Here is an 18,238-nt window from a genome sequence, read left to right as displayed (position 1 = left end):
TTGTGGTCCAACTCTCACATCAATACATGACTACGGCAAAAACCATAGCTTTGACTGCATGGAACTTGTTGGCAAAGTAATGTCTCTGCTTTTTAATATGCTGTCTAGGTTTGTCATAGCTTCTCTTCACAAGAGCAAGTGTCTACTAATTTCATGGCTGCAGTCACCATCTACAGTGATTTTGGAAACCAAAAAAAGAAAGTCTGTCACAGTTTCCATTGTTTCCCCCTCTATTTGGCATGGAGTGATGGGACCAGATGCCATGATCTTCATTTTTTGAATGTTGAGTTTTTAGCCCACTTCACTCTTCTCTTTCATCAAGAGACACTTTAGTTCCTGTTTGCTTTCTGCCATTAGGGTGGTGTCATATGACTATTTGAGGTTATTGACATTTCTCCTGGCATCAATGATGAAAAAGAGGAAATTTAAAAATGTCTTGAGATAAATGACAGACCGATTTTCTATCTGGATGATATGTCCATTGATGTAATGGAGTGTTAATGTCTGCGGGTATAACTGTATTCCTGCCAATTTCTTCATATTTACTTAGGTGCTCCTGTATTGGGTGCTTATATGTTAATGAATGTAATATCCTCTTCTTGTATTGATCCTGTTATCAATATACAGTGTCCTTCTTTATCTTTCTTTATGGCCTTTGTTTTAAAGTCTATTTTGTCTGATAGGAATATTGCCACCCTTGCTTTTTTGTCATTTCTATTTGCATAAAATGCCTTTTTCTTTCTATCCCCTCACTTTCAATCCATGTGTGCCCTTTGCCCTAAAGTGGTCTTGTAAATAGCATAGTGTACGCTCTTGTTTTATTATTCAAACTGCCACTCTTTTAGTTGGAGCATTTAGCCCATTGACATTTAAGGACCCCAAGAACTGTAGCCAGCCAGGCTCTTCTGTCCATGGGATCTCCCAGGGAAGAATACCAGAGTGGGTTGCTATTTCTCTTTCCAGGAGATCTTCCCAACACAGGGATCTAACCTGTGTCTCTTACATTGCAGGTGGTTCTTTAGTGCTGAGCCAGCAGGGAAGCCCACTTATTCCATTATTTCTAAAACAAGGTTTATTACTGTAGACTTACAGAAATCTTTCAAGACCTAAAGTTCTTGTCAATATTTAATAATAACATACCAGGAAAGTCCAGAACACTTGAATCGATACACTAAGTCATCCATTTACACCACTAGGAAAGATCAGTGACTGGAATTTTTTCTCGATTGCCTCTTAAGAATCCTGAGAAAGTCGATCAGGAAAAAACAAAAACCAAAACGAATCACTGTAAGTAAAAGAATTTCAAGATTCACTGAGTCATTTTAAATGAGATTTAACCATGAGAGAAAAACTAGAAGTCAACATCCCCAAGCTTTTTAAAGGGCAGATAGTTAGTACCTTACATTTTGAGCTTAGGAATAAAATGGCTACAAATATCTGGGGGTCAAGTCCTAGGAAGTCACTTTATGCTTAAGTATTTCAAATCATGATGCCACTGAGTGAAACTGTGTCTGATTTGTTTGTAGGTAATTTTACTGGACTTTGTGAAATTTTCCAGAATGTTTATATACTCTTAACTTTAAAAGGACAAAAAAATTGTGCTTCACTGTTTATATGTCTGAAATCATCCATCCTAATCATATACAAGCTTATTTACTGAGGAACTACAAGGTTATGTTTTGTCCCACAAGATCTGTTCCTATTTAATGTAGACTTAAAATCTCTTACTGCCATAACACAGTCCTGCATAGACCAGGCTGTGTGTGTATAACACCCACTGTGTGTACCCAGAGTGGTCATTCATTCCTATTGTAATCACTCTAACCATGGTAGCCTCTGTTCCTTCTCTCGTGGATACTGGACATCTTTCTCCACATCGAGTCCTAATGGAAAGCAACACCTGCGCTGCTTCTTGGAGATACTGTTCCCAGTCTCAGATTTCACAATTCCCTGGGCATGTGTTGAAGACTGTGATTCTTGTCTAATGGTTTCAAGTGGAAAGTCCCAAAGGCCAAATCTTTGCCAGCTAAGTCTCTGGAATGCAATGATGCAATGCAAATTTCCCAAACCTTCTTAGTTTTTCCATACTGTAGCTCCTCTCTATGGTCTTCCCTGATAGCTCAGCAGGTAAACAATCCTCCTGCAATGCAGAAGACCCCCATTCAATTCCTGGGTTGGGAAGATCTGCTGGAGAAGGGATAGGCTACCCACCCCAGTATTCTTGGGCTTCCCTTGTGGCTCAGTTGGTAAAGAATTCACCTGCAATGTGGAAGACCTAGATTGGGAAGATCCCCTGAAGAAGGGAAAGGCTACTCACTTCAGTATTCTGGCCTGGAGAATTCCATGGATATTCTATGTAGCCCTCTCTCTTTAAGGGCAGGATATCTATATATTCTGGATTTTCAGTGTTTCGATCAGTAACAGTATCTGCCTTTTTTTTTTTTTTTCTACAGTGAATACCATGATGTTTTCTACTTGATTTTCCAATGAGGTTCCAATATTCTACTTCTTGTGGCTAGAGGGGACCCCTGCTGAATGCTCTATTTGCTTTAACAGGTTTTCCAGTTAATTTATATTTCTTCTGTGTTCTTTTTTCTTTCCTTTTGTGATTAGGTGATTTTCTTTTTTGTTATACTGGTGTTCTCTTCTCTTTGGTTTTTGTGAATATATTGTCTGTTTATAATTTGTGGTTACTGTGGTTTTTCAAGTATGTTAACCCATTATTACATGTATTTGCTTTAGAGTGGTAGGCATATGAGCTCAAACACATTCTTTAAAAAAAAAAAGAAAGAAAATATACATTTTCTCACTCCATTCCCCTACATTTTATGATTTTTTTTACTGTCCTCTTTTATATCTTTTTGCTATTTATTACAGTTATCATCACTTTTACTATATATATATGTGCGTGTGTGTGTCTGTGTGTGTGTGTGTGTGTATATATATATATATATATTTAATTCTGTGTACTGCCTTATTGAAATGATTTACTTTCCAGTTGTGATTTTTCTCTTTCCTATAGATTCTTGCTGCTTTTTTATTTAGAGACTACCTTTCAATATTTCTTTTTGGGTACGTTTAGTACTGCTGTATTCTTTTAGCTTTTGATTGAGAATTTCTTTCTCTCTCCTAAGTAATAATCTCTGCTGAGTATCCTAGGTTGCAGGATTTTCTTTTTCAGAGATTTGAATATACCTTGCTGTTCCCTTCTAGACTGCAATGTTTCTCTAGAGAAATCAGTCAATAGCTTTATGGCAGTTCCCTTGTTATTAATTCTGTTTTTCTCTTGTTGCCTTTAGAATCCTTTCTGTATCTTTAACTTTTAATATATCATGGTGTAAGTCTGCATTTAAAGTACCTTTAAGGTAATTATTTGATATGTGCATTCTTACTGTCATTTTGTTACTTGTGTTGGATTTTTGTTCTTTTGTGCTTTGATGACTATCTTTAGTGTTATGTTTGGATTCCTTTTTCATTTGTTTGTGTGTATATCTATTACAGACATTGATTGTGGTTACCATGAGGTTTTTGTACAGTCCTGTGTATATGTCTGTGTGTGTGTGTATAAAATTATTTTGCTAATTTCTTAATTTCAAGTGTACTTTTTAATACTTTGCATTTCTACTCTCTTCTGCTCATGATTACTGCTTTTGATATCATATTTCACATCTAGTTGTTCTGTGTGTGAATATTTCCTACTTTTACTGTATGTATGCCTTTATTAGTGAGCTTTTTCCTTTTGTAATTTTCTCATCCTAGTTGTGGCCTTTTCTGTTTTGCCTAGAGAAGTTCCTTTAACATTTGTTTTAAAGCTGGTTTAATGGTACCGAATTATTTTGGCTTTTGCTTGTCTGCAAAGCTTTTGATTTCTCCATTAAATCTTAATGAGAGCCTTGCTAGGTATAGTTATTTTCTATTGTACGTTTTTACCTTTCATCACTTTAAATACATTTGTGCCATTTATGAAACCTTGTTTTTAAAAATTCTCATGCATTTATATTCTTTCTCTCCATTTTGAGAACAGTAAATTAATATGTATCAATTTGAAAAAGACCCATGTTGCATAGTTGTGAACACTGCACAATTAGCAGAGAGCTGCAATTGACATAATGAGTATTTGCTTCAAAGAAAACAGTGTGAGTTCTGTTGAATCTAATGATACTTTATAAACTGAAATGTGAGGAAGGGGTGGAAAGTATGGTAATGAGCAGAGTCTAGGATTCAGAATCTAGGGTGCTTGCTTTCCCTTTCACCCTAGTTAGCTTTGGCACGTTATGTACTTGGGCCTGTTTGCTTTATGTTCCTTTTCTCAATTGTTGTCAGCCAAGTATCATGTTTGTGCCTTCATTTTCTCTCTGTACCTAATTACTTAACAGAACTTCCTAAGTCTTTTCCTATAAATGTACATCTCATTTAGGCCACTGTTCAGAGGCTGAAGGACTGAAATAGGAACTTTTCAAGGTTTTCATTGTTAACTAATGAATGGATGTGGGCATTTCCCTTTAAGAGTAGAAGTATGTATAATTTAATAACATACCACACTCATTGGAGGCATCAAAAAGTGTTTCAGTCAAGTGTTTTTTGTATATAGTTAATTTTTTTCTTTAAATAAGTGATAATACTGTACAACTTTAAATGTCACCTAAAGATTTGAAATTAAATTGACTATAACTTATTATGTAACAAATAGTTATAGAAAATTACTTCAACTAATAATGTCTTTATTTACATTATTTCAGTTGATATGTAGAGAAGCATAAAGGATAAATTATACTTATAGTAGGGCTTCCCTGGTGGTTCAGATGGTAAAGAATCTGCCTGCAATGCAGGAGACCTGGGTTTGATCCCTGCATAGGGAAGATCCCCTGGAGGAGGGCATGCAACCCACTCTAGTATGCTTGCCTGGAGACTCCCCATGAACATAGGAGCCTGGCAGGCTACAGTCCACGGGGTCATATAGAGTCAGACATGGCTGAGTGACTAAATACAAGCATATACTTATAGTAAACATTCAGCAATATTAGGTGAGTAAATATTTGAGGTTGAATTAGTTTTTTTATCCTGAGGATAGCATTTACTTCTACATTTACATGTAACTTACCCTAATTTACTGTGGCTTCAAATTTACAAAACAACAGTAACAACAATACTGGATTCTTTTCACTCAGTAGGACAAAGCTTTGTGATCTCAAGTATGCAGATGTGTTTTTTCCTCTTGATATATGTGACTCTGGAAGATTTTTTTTGAGTGACTCAAAGAAGAGTTCAAAAAAGAGATACAGTGTTAATATCTAAATGATATTAGAAGCCCAAATTTAAAAAAAATGATACCTTTTAAACCAAATGTTTTAGGTTTCAGCTGTTTATTGCTTGCTTCAAATTAAACTGAATAATAATAATAAAAAGTGGGGATGGACAATTATAGTGGATCTTACAGACTAGAGCTCATGGAGAATCATTTTATGATTCACAGACTAGGATTTCTGATGTTATTTGGAAAACCAAAAGGAATTAAGAATTTTCCAGACTATTTGGGGCAAGAAAATGTTATTAGAAATGTACTAACTGCTCTGATTAAAGAGATAAAGTTGATTGAATTGGTAGAAAGTAATTACAATGTTTATAGAGAGAATTGTCTATAGGTAACAAACAAAATTACTAAATGCAATCGATGCACAGCATGTAGTTGAGTAATTCACAGTGGCATTTCTTTTTCATGAATAAAAGAGCACTGGATTTTGGTACTGAATTAACAAGATGAATGCATTTATTCCTCATCACTCTTTGTAAATGTTGACACATCTGTTTAGATGCAAAAGTAGTAAGTGAAATAAAATGTTTAAGACACTCGGTGAAAAATTATCTCTAAAAGAAATGATAAGTGTTTCTATCCACTGACTTATGTACAAACATGTGTTTCAGTTAGGGGCATCTTATTATCCCAGTTTATACCAGCTATCCCAGTTTAATTGTCAATAGGACCATCTTTCACTCTTATTGTGTTCATTCTCACTTTGAAGAATAAATTATAAGGTTAGAGCAGGCTTCATGTTCTTCATATCCACACCTACAACCACATCTACATCTTGGGATCTTGGTGATTTCATGATACAGCGTTATAACCATCATAGCCAGGGGAGTACGTATATATGGAAAGAGAGGAAGACAGACGATAGACAGATGGCAAGTTCTGCTTACTAAGTTCACATACAAATCATCCCGTGGGAAAAGTAAACACAGCAATTTCTGCAGAATAAGAGCTACTCTACTTATTTACTCTGTTTACACAGGAGTGGGATATGAAAACCAGAATGATAGAAAGTGGCTGGACTGACCCAGTGATTCCTATGAAACTGTACAGAAGACAGGAAAAAAAAAAAAAGGAACCAGAATTTCATTCTTAGTATATATTTACCTTGCTCTCTACTAGTCCAGCAATTTAGCCTATTCAGATTTATATTTACACACACACACACACACACACACACACACACACACACACACACACACACACACACACACACACACACACACACACACACACATACTTTTCCTTCTGGGGCAGTCTGGCAGAAGGGAGAAGCCTGATGGTATATAAGCTGGTTGGATGTGTGTTCAATTGTGAAGGAAAAGAATGAAGTTAAGGAACTGACTTTATACACTGATCACTCCATACAAATATTTAATTTTTTGTGTCTAACATATATTTTTAAACTATTATGAAAACAGGTATAATTAGCTATACTTTCTTTTTTTATGCTCTATAAACATGTTTACTCTATTGCTTGACTATCACTCAATTCCACCATCATGTCTTCAAATATTACATGTTTTAAAGTATTAGAACATATATTAACATATGTTTTAAAATCTGCATTAACGTACTTAAATTCTAAGTCAGGGGTAGATAAATTAAGTTACAGATGCAGAGAAAATGGAGGATCAGAGAGGATGGCAAACATGACTTTCTGGTCCTCTCAGAAGGATGGTGGTGTCCAGTCATCACAGCTTGATGACATGGGTGTTAAAATCACACAACTAATGAAGGTGAGGTCCCTGGAAATAAGTCAACAATCAGAAGTTTATAAAACTAAGAATCTGGTTCTGGAGTAAAGTGACCTTATCAAAGGTACTGAACTTCATGATCTGGAAGCTTAGTTTAGGATCACTTTGCCTTCCTCAATTGACTTCCATTCATCTTACTGTGCACCTTCTTTAAACAGAGCTAGTCACTGATTCATCATCTCCTAGGGTTAGACGTTAGAGACACCATCAGGCACTAAACTTTGCTTAAATGCCTGGAAAGTGAAAAACATGTTTGTCTACTAGACAAATGTATAGGGCAGTCATTATATAGTTCTTTGCAACAATGAAAAAAATAGGTAATAATTTTGATATATAATAGATGGTTACTTACTATTGAAGTGTTCTATATCTACTGACATAAAGATGTCCACTTTTACTAAGTTTAAAAAAAAAAAAAAACTATAAAACAGTACCATTATTAAAATTCTTGGACTTCCCTGGTGGCTCAGACAGTAAAAAATCCGCCTGTAACGTGGGAGACCTGGGTTAATCCCTACATTGGGAAGATCCCCTGGAAGAGGGCATGGCAGCCCATTCCAGTATTATAGCCTGGAGAATGCCCATGGACAGAGGAGCATGGTGGGCTACAGTCCATGGGGTTGCAAGGAGTTGGACATGACTGAATGACTAAGCACAAACAAAACAAATTATTAAAATATGTAAATTTATATACACACACTGCAGATATGTATATAGACATATGGATATAGACACACAAATCAATATAAAAACCTAGAATGTTATACATCAATGCTACCAGCACTTATTTCTCGGATGTGAAGATAGATAATGTTAATTAAACAAGGAGGAGATTAGATTGAGCGGCTCTAAACCCATGGCAGTCTACATAAGCAAACCAAAATCTAAGCCTCTAAGGATTTCTCTGGTAACTCAGATGGTAAAGCGTTTGCTTACAATGTGGGAGACCCAGGTTCAACCCCTGGGTCAGGAAGATCCTCTGGAGAAGGAAATCGCAACCCACTCCAGTACTCTTGCCTGGAAAATCCCATGGACAGAGGAGCCTGGTAGCCCACAGTCCATGCGGTCGCAAAGAGTCGGACAGGACTGAGTGACTAAACTATGTACTTTAAGGTTATGAAATCAAAATACTAAGGAAAACCAATCACACACAGCCATCAAGGCTTTAAGCCACAGCCCATCAATAATTTGTTTACTTTTTGCTTCCACTCTTTTTTTTTTGTATGTCTCTCCCCAGCTGCTGCCTGCTGAGTTTTCCTAACCGCTCTAGGTTTAGTGCTGCCCTATTTGCATAAACTTTTGCTCAAACTCTTCATAATTCTAAATGCATCTGTTTATTATTTAACTGTAATTATTTTAATATTTTATGTTTATCTTGTTTTTAAATTTTTCATCTTGTAAACATAGTACTACGTCCAAAATGGGAGGAAAAGGGTATTGAAGGACATTCTTCACAACTGCATGTCTGACTTCCTCTTACTATGGTCAGAGGCAAAACCAACAGATTATAGGACTCGACATTCTGGACGGTGTTTTGTGAAATCTATGTCAAGTTTTCAGCAGGCTTCTATGGCCATCTATGGAGTTAAAGCTCAGTGTAGACTTACAACCAAGAAAAAACACTGGAAGGGCCAAGACAAGACTTAATCATCCCTCTCTAACCTCATCAGAGAGTGGTACTGAGAAGTAATCAGGTTAAAGTGGTTCTGATTTTGATTATGATGAGAGCATCATCATTATACATTGAATCTCATGTAATTTTAAAACAAATTTAGGTAGATACTGTTGGTTCAGACACTAAGTCGTGTCTGACTCTTTGCAACCCCATGGACTGTAGCAGGTCAGGCTTCCCTGTCCTTCACTATCTCCCTGAGTTTTCTCAAACTAATGTCCACTGAGTCGATGATGCCATCCAGCCATCTCATCCTCTGTCGTCCCCTTCTCCTCCTGACATCAATTCTCCCCAGCGTCAGAGTCTTTTCCAATGAGTCAGCTCTTTGCTCAGGTGACCAAAGTACTGAAGCTTCAACTTCAGAACTTCAGCATCAGTCCTTCCAATGAATATTCAGGGTTGATTTCCTTTAGGATTCACTGGTTTGATCTCCTGCAGTCCAAGGGACTCCCAGGAGTCTTCTCCAGCATCACAGTTTGAAAGCATCAGTTTTTCCATGCTCAATATTCTTTATGCTACAACCCTCACATCCACACATTACTACTGGAAAAACCACAGCTTTAACCTAAGGACCTTTGTTCAAAAAGTGACATCTCTGCTTTTTAATATGCTGTCTAGGTTGGTCATAGCTTTCCTTCCACGGAGAAAGCGCCTTTTAATTTCATGGCTGCAATCACCATCTGCAGTGATTTTGGAGCCCAGGAAAATAAAGTCAGTCACTGTTTCTTCTGTTTCCCCATCTATTTGCCATGAAGTGATGGGACCAGATGCCATAATCTTCGTTTTTTAAATGTTGAGTTTTAAGTCAGCTTTTTCTTTCTCCTCTTTCACCCTCATCAAGAGGCTCTTTAGTTTCTCTTTGCTTTCTGCAATAAGGGTGGTGTCATCTGCATATCTGAGGTTGTTGATATTTCTCCCAACAGTCTTGATTCCAGCTTTTGACTCATCCAGGCCAGCATTTCGTATGATGTAATCTGCATGTAAGTTAAATAAGCAGGATGACAATATATAGTCTTAAAGTACTCCTTTCTCAATTTGGAACCAGTATGTTCTTTCATGCCCAGTTCTAACTATTGCTTCCTGACCTGTATACAGGTTTCTCAGGAGAAAGGTAAGGTGGTCTGGTATTCCCATTTCTCTAAGAATTTTCCACAGTTTGTTGTGATCCACACAGTCAAAGGCTTTCACATAGTCAATGAAGCAGAAGTAGATGCTTTTCTGGAATTCCCTTGCTTTTTCTATGATCCATTGGATGTTGGCAATTTGATCTCTGGTTCCTCTGGCTTCCCTAAATCTAGCTTGTACATCTGGAATTTCTTGGTTCACATACTGTTGAAGTCTAACTTGAAAGATTTTGAGCATTACCTCGCTAGCATGTGAAATGAGTGCAATTGTGTGGTAGTATGAATATTCTTTGGCATTGCCCTTCTTTGGGATTGGGATGAATACTGACCTTTTGCAGTCGTGTGGCCACTGTGAGTTTTCCAAATTTGCTGGCATACTGAGTGCAGCACTTTCACAGCATCGTCTTTTAGGACTTTAAATAGCTCAGATGGAATTTCATCACCTCCCCTAGCTTTGTTGGTAGTAATGCTTCCTAAGACCACTTGATTTCACACTCCAGGATGTCTGGCTCTAGGTGGGTGATCACCCCAGCATGGTTATCTGGATCATTTTGTACAGTTCTTCTGTGTATTCTTGCCACCTCTTCTTAATCTCTTCTGGTTCTGTTACATCCTTGCCATTTTTGTTCTTTATTGTGCCATATTGTGCATGAAGTGTTCCCTTGATACCTCTAATTTTCTTGAAGAGATCTCTAGACTTTTCTGTTTTATTGTTTTCCTCTGTTTCTTTGCATTGTTCACTTAGGACGGCTTTCTTACCTCTGCCTGCTATTCTTTGGAACTCTGCATGCAGATGGGTATATCTTTCCCTTTCTCCTTTGCCTTTTGCTTCTCTTCTTTTCTCAGCTGTTTCTCAGATACTGTTATGTGTATTAAGGATAAAGAAATGGAGTCCTAAAGGAGTTAAGATATCCCCCTCTCCCCCACAAGCCCTCCACCGACAGTCCATAAAGAACTGGAGCTGACACGTGAATTGAAGTTTCCTGACTGAAGTCTGAGCTCTTAACTACTATACTCTAGTGCATATATATAAATTATGACTGAATTTACTATCATGAAGTTGAGTTCCTTATTTTGAAACTCTGGACAGTAAAGAAAATAGATTAAACACTAGATATACCTGTCAGTTTGGTTTAATGATACATTCATCCGACTGTACTTTTCACTTCCAAACTTTTCTGAATATAAAAAGCTGTAGCTTTCTCTATCATTTAATTTTAACACAACTCTTATCATATTTAAAAGAAATCTTAAACAGTCACCCTATACAGTCAAGACCATAGAGACACAGGATTTTGGTTTCCATTCTCCCAACCATGCCCCTTTTCCTTCTATCTGTGCCTCTGTCTTACATACAGCCTCTCACTCCCACCCCCAATGCACACAACCACATATACTCTCAAGAAAACAGAGAATGAAGAGAGTTCATTCCTTGGAACTGAATAACCACAGTGGAGCAAAGGACATAATAGTATTAGCAGAGATGACTGAGAATGTTAGGAGACCAATAACTCATGAATAACAAGTCTGCAATAACTGTCTTAATTACCAGTCTAATAGATGGCACTTTAACAACATTTCTGGTACAATTCTTCTGTAAACTCATCTTCAATAAATCTATCATTACAAAGAACTGGATCGCTTCACCACATAACCACAGTTCACTGCATCTGGACACAGAAACATTATGTCAGTTGTCTTACTGTATCACCACCCTTGCCTTGAGTATTCTAACTATTGTGAGATAGACAACTACATGCTCAAAATGTAGGCTGTCAGTGACAGAGAGATATTTATGCTACAGAGATGTAGTGGACATTAAATAAAACAGGACAGAAAGCTCACAATTATGTACATGAGGAAAAAAGTACAAACAGTAATTGTCATCCAGACACATAGGTGTGTGAATACTGAAACTCTAGAGACTAACCGGTGTTCTTTTTGAAATGGCTTATTGAATTCTTAGTTTTTGAGTGCCTAGAGCACCATTTCTACATTTGTCCCATATTATTTTACACTGACATATTTCTTGTACTGACTTAAAGTTCTTTAGAGTGAAGGATTGTCATGCTGTGTTCCTCATTGTATATGCCACCTCTGGCCCCATATTCCAGCCCTTGGGTCCATTTTTCTCTGTCAGAGACTTGCAAAATTCTGACTCTCTAAAAATACCAGAATACTTCTTGTCTGGAGAGAACTTCTTATCACTTCTGTTTTTTTAAATCCTACCTTTCTTGCAAGGTTCAGCTCAAATCCTGCAGTTCTAATTCCTTGCTACCTGGAGATGTCTCTTACGTGCTTTCAGATGAACCATCCAGTATATGTTACACCATTGCCTATACATTTGACAATTAGTTATGCTTAGCCTTGTAGCATAGCCTCTTCTAAAGTTTTTTAAAATTCATTATTATAAATTATCCTTTCATTTAATATTTCCTGAGTTTTCCAACTCCATTAGTTATTGAATGAAATACACTTTACTATTTTTCTTTGTAGTCTATAAAACAGATTGCCCAGGACAGGTAAAAGTAAAATATATTGGTATAATTTTAACAATTTTTGTTTCAGTTGCTGTGAAAGTCTTTTGAAATTAGGAAAGTCATTTCTTTTGTAATTATACTTTCACCCTGATTTATAATGCTGAGTAAATATATACAAAAATTTTGAATCTGGAAGTAACAGGCTGATGCCTTCCCTCTTCAGATAATCTTCTCATCAAAGCTGAAAACTGTAAATTCACTGACCTTACAACAATCTATATTGATTAGCAAGACTACTGAAAATAACCTATTGGATAAGCTATGGTCCATAAAATTGCACAGTTTAAACAAGGTCCACAGTATGTTAGAGGAATAACAAGATCCTTTTCCCTATCGAATGCTGGAAAAAGCTGAATAGATACACCCTTTCTAGGGGATCTATGTATGTCTATTTAAAACTGATGTTACTGTGAAAAGACCATTTTTTCCCAAAGTAAAGATATTATTAATCAAGCTACCCACACAGCTTTATTCTTAAAAGATAATTATGTATCTGCTTATTTAAAATATCCATTGTTAAGAAAATATTGTACATTCTTTTTATCACACAGCACAAATCTTATTTATTCCAACTTGAGGGTATGCTTTGATAGTTTAAGATAGTAAACAAAATACAAAGACACTAAACAATCTTATAAATAGCAATATGGGTAATGTACCAAACATAAAGGAAAGGTACTAGCAGATATAATCTCTTTTACAATGTAGATACAATATAAAGCAAGTAGGTTTTATAATAAGGGAAGTAGAAAAAAAGTTTATATGACATTTTAGTAGCTCTTACTACTTCCTGGAGGTATGTATTTCATCCCATTAAGGAATTTTGGTTAAAATGATAACACAAAATACTGTGCTTGATAATTGCTTCCATTGCTTAGAGAAACATTAAAAATTCTAGAACAAATTCTGTTCCTTAATCTTATTTAAATACATTCAAATAACAGAATATGAGAAAAGGAAATACGCTTTCTCTAAAATGGGTCCAAAAACCTAAGAGTTTAAAGGATTTATTTTTCAGTCCAGGAAATTAGCAAATACAGACTTTGAAAAATAGATTTTAGATAGCTGCTGGAACTCTAACTGGATTTCTAAATCCCTGAAGCTTATTGAATGTTAGAAAAGCAAAAAAAAAAGAAAGAAAGAAAAAAAAGGTCATGTCTCCTCACATGGTAGATATAATAAATATAGACAAAAACCCAAGTCCTATTGTAGTGGAGTAAATAAAACTCATAGCTGCATGTTACTGGAATCCTGGCAAAATCCAGTTGTTGAAGTTGTGGTCAAAAATTTAGGTAAAAAACTGAAGGAGACTGTAGACTACAGTCTGTAGACTCAGAATTCAAGGGCAAGGATTGCGAATCATTAGTTTTTGTATCCCCTGAGCTTAGCAAAGTACCTGGTTCATAGTAAGAATTCAGTAAATGGCTGCAATATGAGAGGAACTGAATATAAAGCTAGAAGGGGAGACAGACCTCTAACGGAATGGATATTCATGTGTTTGGAAAGTTTTTTAGAGCTAGCCTATGATTTTAGAATGGTCTTCCACTGTTCACAGGGATATTTGGAAGAAATGAGCAGCTTTGTTTCAGAGAGTTCATTTGATTATTCTCTAAGGAAAACTATAATCCTCGGTCTGTGGCAGCACAACTGTTTGTTGTGGGAATGATTATAGATCAAAAACAAAAAGATTATATCCCTTTTCAAGAGCAAATGAGTAGCAAGAACAGATGAAGTCTTAAGGAAACAAAGACGTTCTTTTCATGCAAATGTGTTTATGATAAAACTAGAGAGAGATAAATACTGAAACTACTAGTCTTTGTGAAACTTGCTGGCAGATTTTTAGTTTTGAGGAAAGATGCTTTCCCCGCCCAGAGTTGGCCTTGAAGTATGAAGACCACAGATCATTTTTCTTTACAGATATGGAGAATAGAAAAAGTGAGTTCTGCACTGAGCATTCTGCTGCTGCGTATGTCAGGCACAGGAGTGAATGAATGAATGGCTTCCCTATCTCTGCACAGACTCCCCATCAGACACTTGATCTCCTGTTGTGGTGGTGTTGTTTAGTTGCTAAGTCTGTCTGACTCTTTTGTGACCCCATGGACTGTAGCCTGCTACACTCCTCTGTCCATGGGATTTCCCAGACAAGAAAACTGGTGTGGGTTGCTATTTCCTTCCCCTCAGGCATCTTCACCACCCAGGGGTCGAACTCATGTTTCCTGCATTGCAGGCGAATTCTTTATCAGTGAATCACCAGGGAAGCCCCCGATCTCCTGTACTGTCCCACTAATATATTACCCACGAGGGGTCCACCACGGAAAGCCAAAGGTGGATTTTCCACCTAGATAGAAGACTGTTGGCCATGAAGTTGCTGTCCTTCTGTTCCCATAGGATCTATGCTGTAGTACAGAACATTTTAACTGAAGCATCTCTATTCATGACTTGATAAATGATGTCCATCTTGATGTTGTGCTACTATGTTTGGGAAGAGTGAGATGTGAAGAGCAGACTATGTTCCTGCTTCATTTTTATACTTATTCCTATATTCATCCCAGAAACACTTATCATGCTAGTCATAGGTTAACAGTCCAATATTATCTGCTGGTCACAAGGATACCCCAATAAATACAATAACTTTCCCTGCCCTGAAAAAGCTTTGATTTCAGTGGAAGACACACCAGGAAAACAATAAAAACTGTGATCCCTTGCAGTGGAGTCAAACACAGTGAAGAGGGAATCAGCTGCCACATCCACAGTGACAGGCCCTGTCCCACCTTAATACCGGCCTTTCACTCAAGCTTCCCCCAGACTCTGGCAGGAGTATTTTCAAACAACTCCACAGAGACATGAGCTCCCTCTGTCAGATGTTTAAATGTGATATAAACAAAAGAAGCATAAATCTTCATAAAAATGTAGGGGAAAAAAGTTTAGGTCTCCTTGATTCTTGATAATATATCCGTCTAATATTCAAATATAAAGTATATCCAGTGAATTGTTCACTTTAGAAAGCTGTACTTTATATGAATTCTATCTCAAAATAATAAAGAAAAATACACAAAATATATCACAGAAGTTTCCTTTTGGCCTAAGAGCACCTTATTTCTTTCAGTAAATAAAAACCACCTCTTTTATCACAAACCTTGACAGCTTCCTGAATGTATAGCACTGTTTATAATCAGGGTTCTCATATAGATAGCAAAACTTATTGTTTGCAGTAATGTACAGTGTTTTGTTTTTTGAATATTAGTCTATTTGTATCTAGAGAGTCTATCCAGAAAACATCAGCTGTTTCTAATTAATGTCAGATGAGAAACTGGCTGAGTGACTTCAGCCACATCTCTTAACCTCCGGGAAAATATCACCTCTTCGGTGAAACCACAGACTAGATTTGAAGATTTCTGGAAATCCTCACATATAATTCCCAGCAGAATTTTATGACACTAGATTCAAACTTCTGAAACTTTAGGACAGTGTTTTGTTTTTTGTTTTTTAAGATAATGGGAGACTCCTTGAGATGTGACAGGAAGGATCAATATGAAAGGAACAGAAAAGGAAGAAAAACGGAAATCAATGCCGTTAGTTGCACAGGAACACCCACCAACTCCAATACTCAGGCTGAAACCTTTTATTTCTCTTCATGTCCCAACTGATGACGAGGAGGTCAATTAATTACCTTGGGGGGGAAACGAGACCAAGTTCTTCCGCTGTCACTAACGTGGCCCCCTGACTGCAGCATTTCGATGTTCGTTACCTGTACTAATTACAGTTGCTCAATCACTTCAGCCACGCCTGCACGTCTAAGTTACAGAGTGGGCTCTACGTCTGTGGGGTGGGGTGGGCATGAGCACAATGAGGGGGAAGGGGAGAGGGAAGGGAGCGCCTGATCTATCTGATACTTAGTGGTTCTTAACGGACTCATTCATGTTACTTGAACATTGATCATTTTGCAAGTAATCTTTGTTGAACAGATGAAGGCATTCAAACTGTTCCTTTTTTTTTTTTTTCACTTTTTATTTTATATTAGAGTATACTTGATTTACATATACATAGATCTGTTATTTTTCATTTAGGTTATTACAGAATATTGAGTAGAGCTTCCTGTGCTAGACAGTAGGTCCTCTGATTATCTACTTTGATAATCTATTTTATATAATCTCTCTCTCTCTATATATAGCAGTATGTGTATTTTTTGTTTATTTTTAATTGGAGCATAATTGCTTTACAATATCGTGTTGGTCTCTGTCATACACCAACATGAATCAGCCACAGGTATACATATGTTCCCTCCCTCTTCAGCCTCCCTCCCGCCTCCCACCTCATCCTACCCCTCTAGGTTGTCACAGAGCATGGGGTTGAGCTCTCTGTGTCATATTGCAGATTCCCACTGGCTATCTATTTTACACGGAGAAGGCAATGGCACCCCACTCCAGTACTCTTGCCCGGAAAATCCCATGGACGGAGAAGCCTGGTAGGCTGCAGTCTGTGTGGTCGCAAAGAGTCAGACATGACTGAGCGACTTCACTTTCACTTTTCACTTTTATGCATTGGAGAAGGAAATGGCAACCCACTCCAGTGTTCTTGCCTGGAGAATCCCAGGGATGGAGTCACACAGAGTCTGACACGACTGAAGTGATTCAGCAGCAGCAGTAGCAACATACATATGTTTCAATGCTCCTCTCTCCATTTGTCCCAAAAGAACTTAACCATGCTCTGTCTTCATCACCACTCACCTTCTAATTGCTCTCATAGAGCTTCTTTTTTGCAGGAAGAAGGGAATGGTACAGCAGATGAGCTCTGAAGCAAATTCAGTGCTAGTGCCTAACATATATTCACCTTCATACCAACTTTACGAGAAAAGACTAATATTCTCATCCTAACTAAGAGAGAAGCAAGGCCACAAGAGGTGCAGTAACAGGTTCAAGTCAAGCAGCACAGTGCTAATTGGCAGAGTGAAAATAGGAACCTCGTTTTCCCTAACTTCAAAGCTCTCTCCCACATCTGCTATTGTAACCCTCAAAATGCACACTTATCACTCAGGCCCTAAAACCCCAACTTCATTTTAAAATCAAAATAAAACTCCACCATGGCCTCTCTCTTGCTATTGATCTCTTTGAAGTTGAAAGCTTGCTTTGGAAGTAGAGACACTTCAGGATTAACTGTTTCCTGAGAGCCTTGGGCTCCACATAGGAGCAGTAGAAAGAGTCTGGACAATGTCCATTGATGGTTAAGAGCCAATCAGTTATGACAGACTAGTGTGAGAACAAGGATTGAGAGACAGAAAACTGAAGTTACATGAGATTCCCCCAAATGCTGCTATGACTCCCAGAAGAAAAAATGAAAAGTGTAAAAGATATGGAGTTTAACCTTGCTAAGGAAACTGTCTAAGGTTTTTTTTTTTTTTTTAAAAAGTGGGTCTGTGAACATTAAACAAGTCCAAATTCAAGTAAGTTTTAGAACTTGAGAATTTGCTTGCAGTTTGCATTCTAACAGTTACAAAAGTACAGAAAGAATAAAAGACTTTAAACACATGTCTACACACCCTGGTTCTGGATGCAGCATTAACTTCCAAGGTGAGCTGCTGTGTCTTTGTGTCCTACTAGATTTGTTTACAAGATGCAGAATGGCAGCCAGCCGGGAAGGGACTGTCTGTACCTTCATATCTTACTTGATGAGGCCAGTCCTCAGCTACGAACAAAGGAAGCGTCTTCTCAGACTGCCAGCTGGCAGGCTTGTCTTTAAACACTGCACTAGGAGTTTAATCAGTAGGTAGATTTGAGCTAAAGCTGAGGGGTCTGCATTAAAATGCATTCACTTCTGTACTGTCTAAAGATAATAACAGT

General features: G+C 37.3%; 1 protein-coding gene and 1 pseudogene across 18 annotated transcripts in view; both read right to left on the bottom strand.

Annotated features, from left to right (window-relative positions):
- Nucleotides 1–18,238, bottom strand: part of PTPRD (protein tyrosine phosphatase receptor type D) — a 541,446-nt gene that overhangs the window by 92,924 nt on the left and 430,284 nt on the right. The window lies entirely within an intron of this gene.
- Nucleotides 1,797–16,134, bottom strand: LOC133048421 (basic immunoglobulin-like variable motif-containing protein; annotated as a pseudogene).

This window comes from Dama dama, chromosome 29, assembly GCF_033118175.1.
Source record: "Dama dama isolate Ldn47 chromosome 29, ASM3311817v1, whole genome shotgun sequence".
NCBI classification, from domain to species: Eukaryota; Metazoa; Chordata; class Mammalia; order Artiodactyla; family Cervidae; genus Dama; species Dama dama.
Note: the sequence above shows the minus strand (reverse complement) of the source record. Positions and strands in the feature narration are given on the sequence as shown.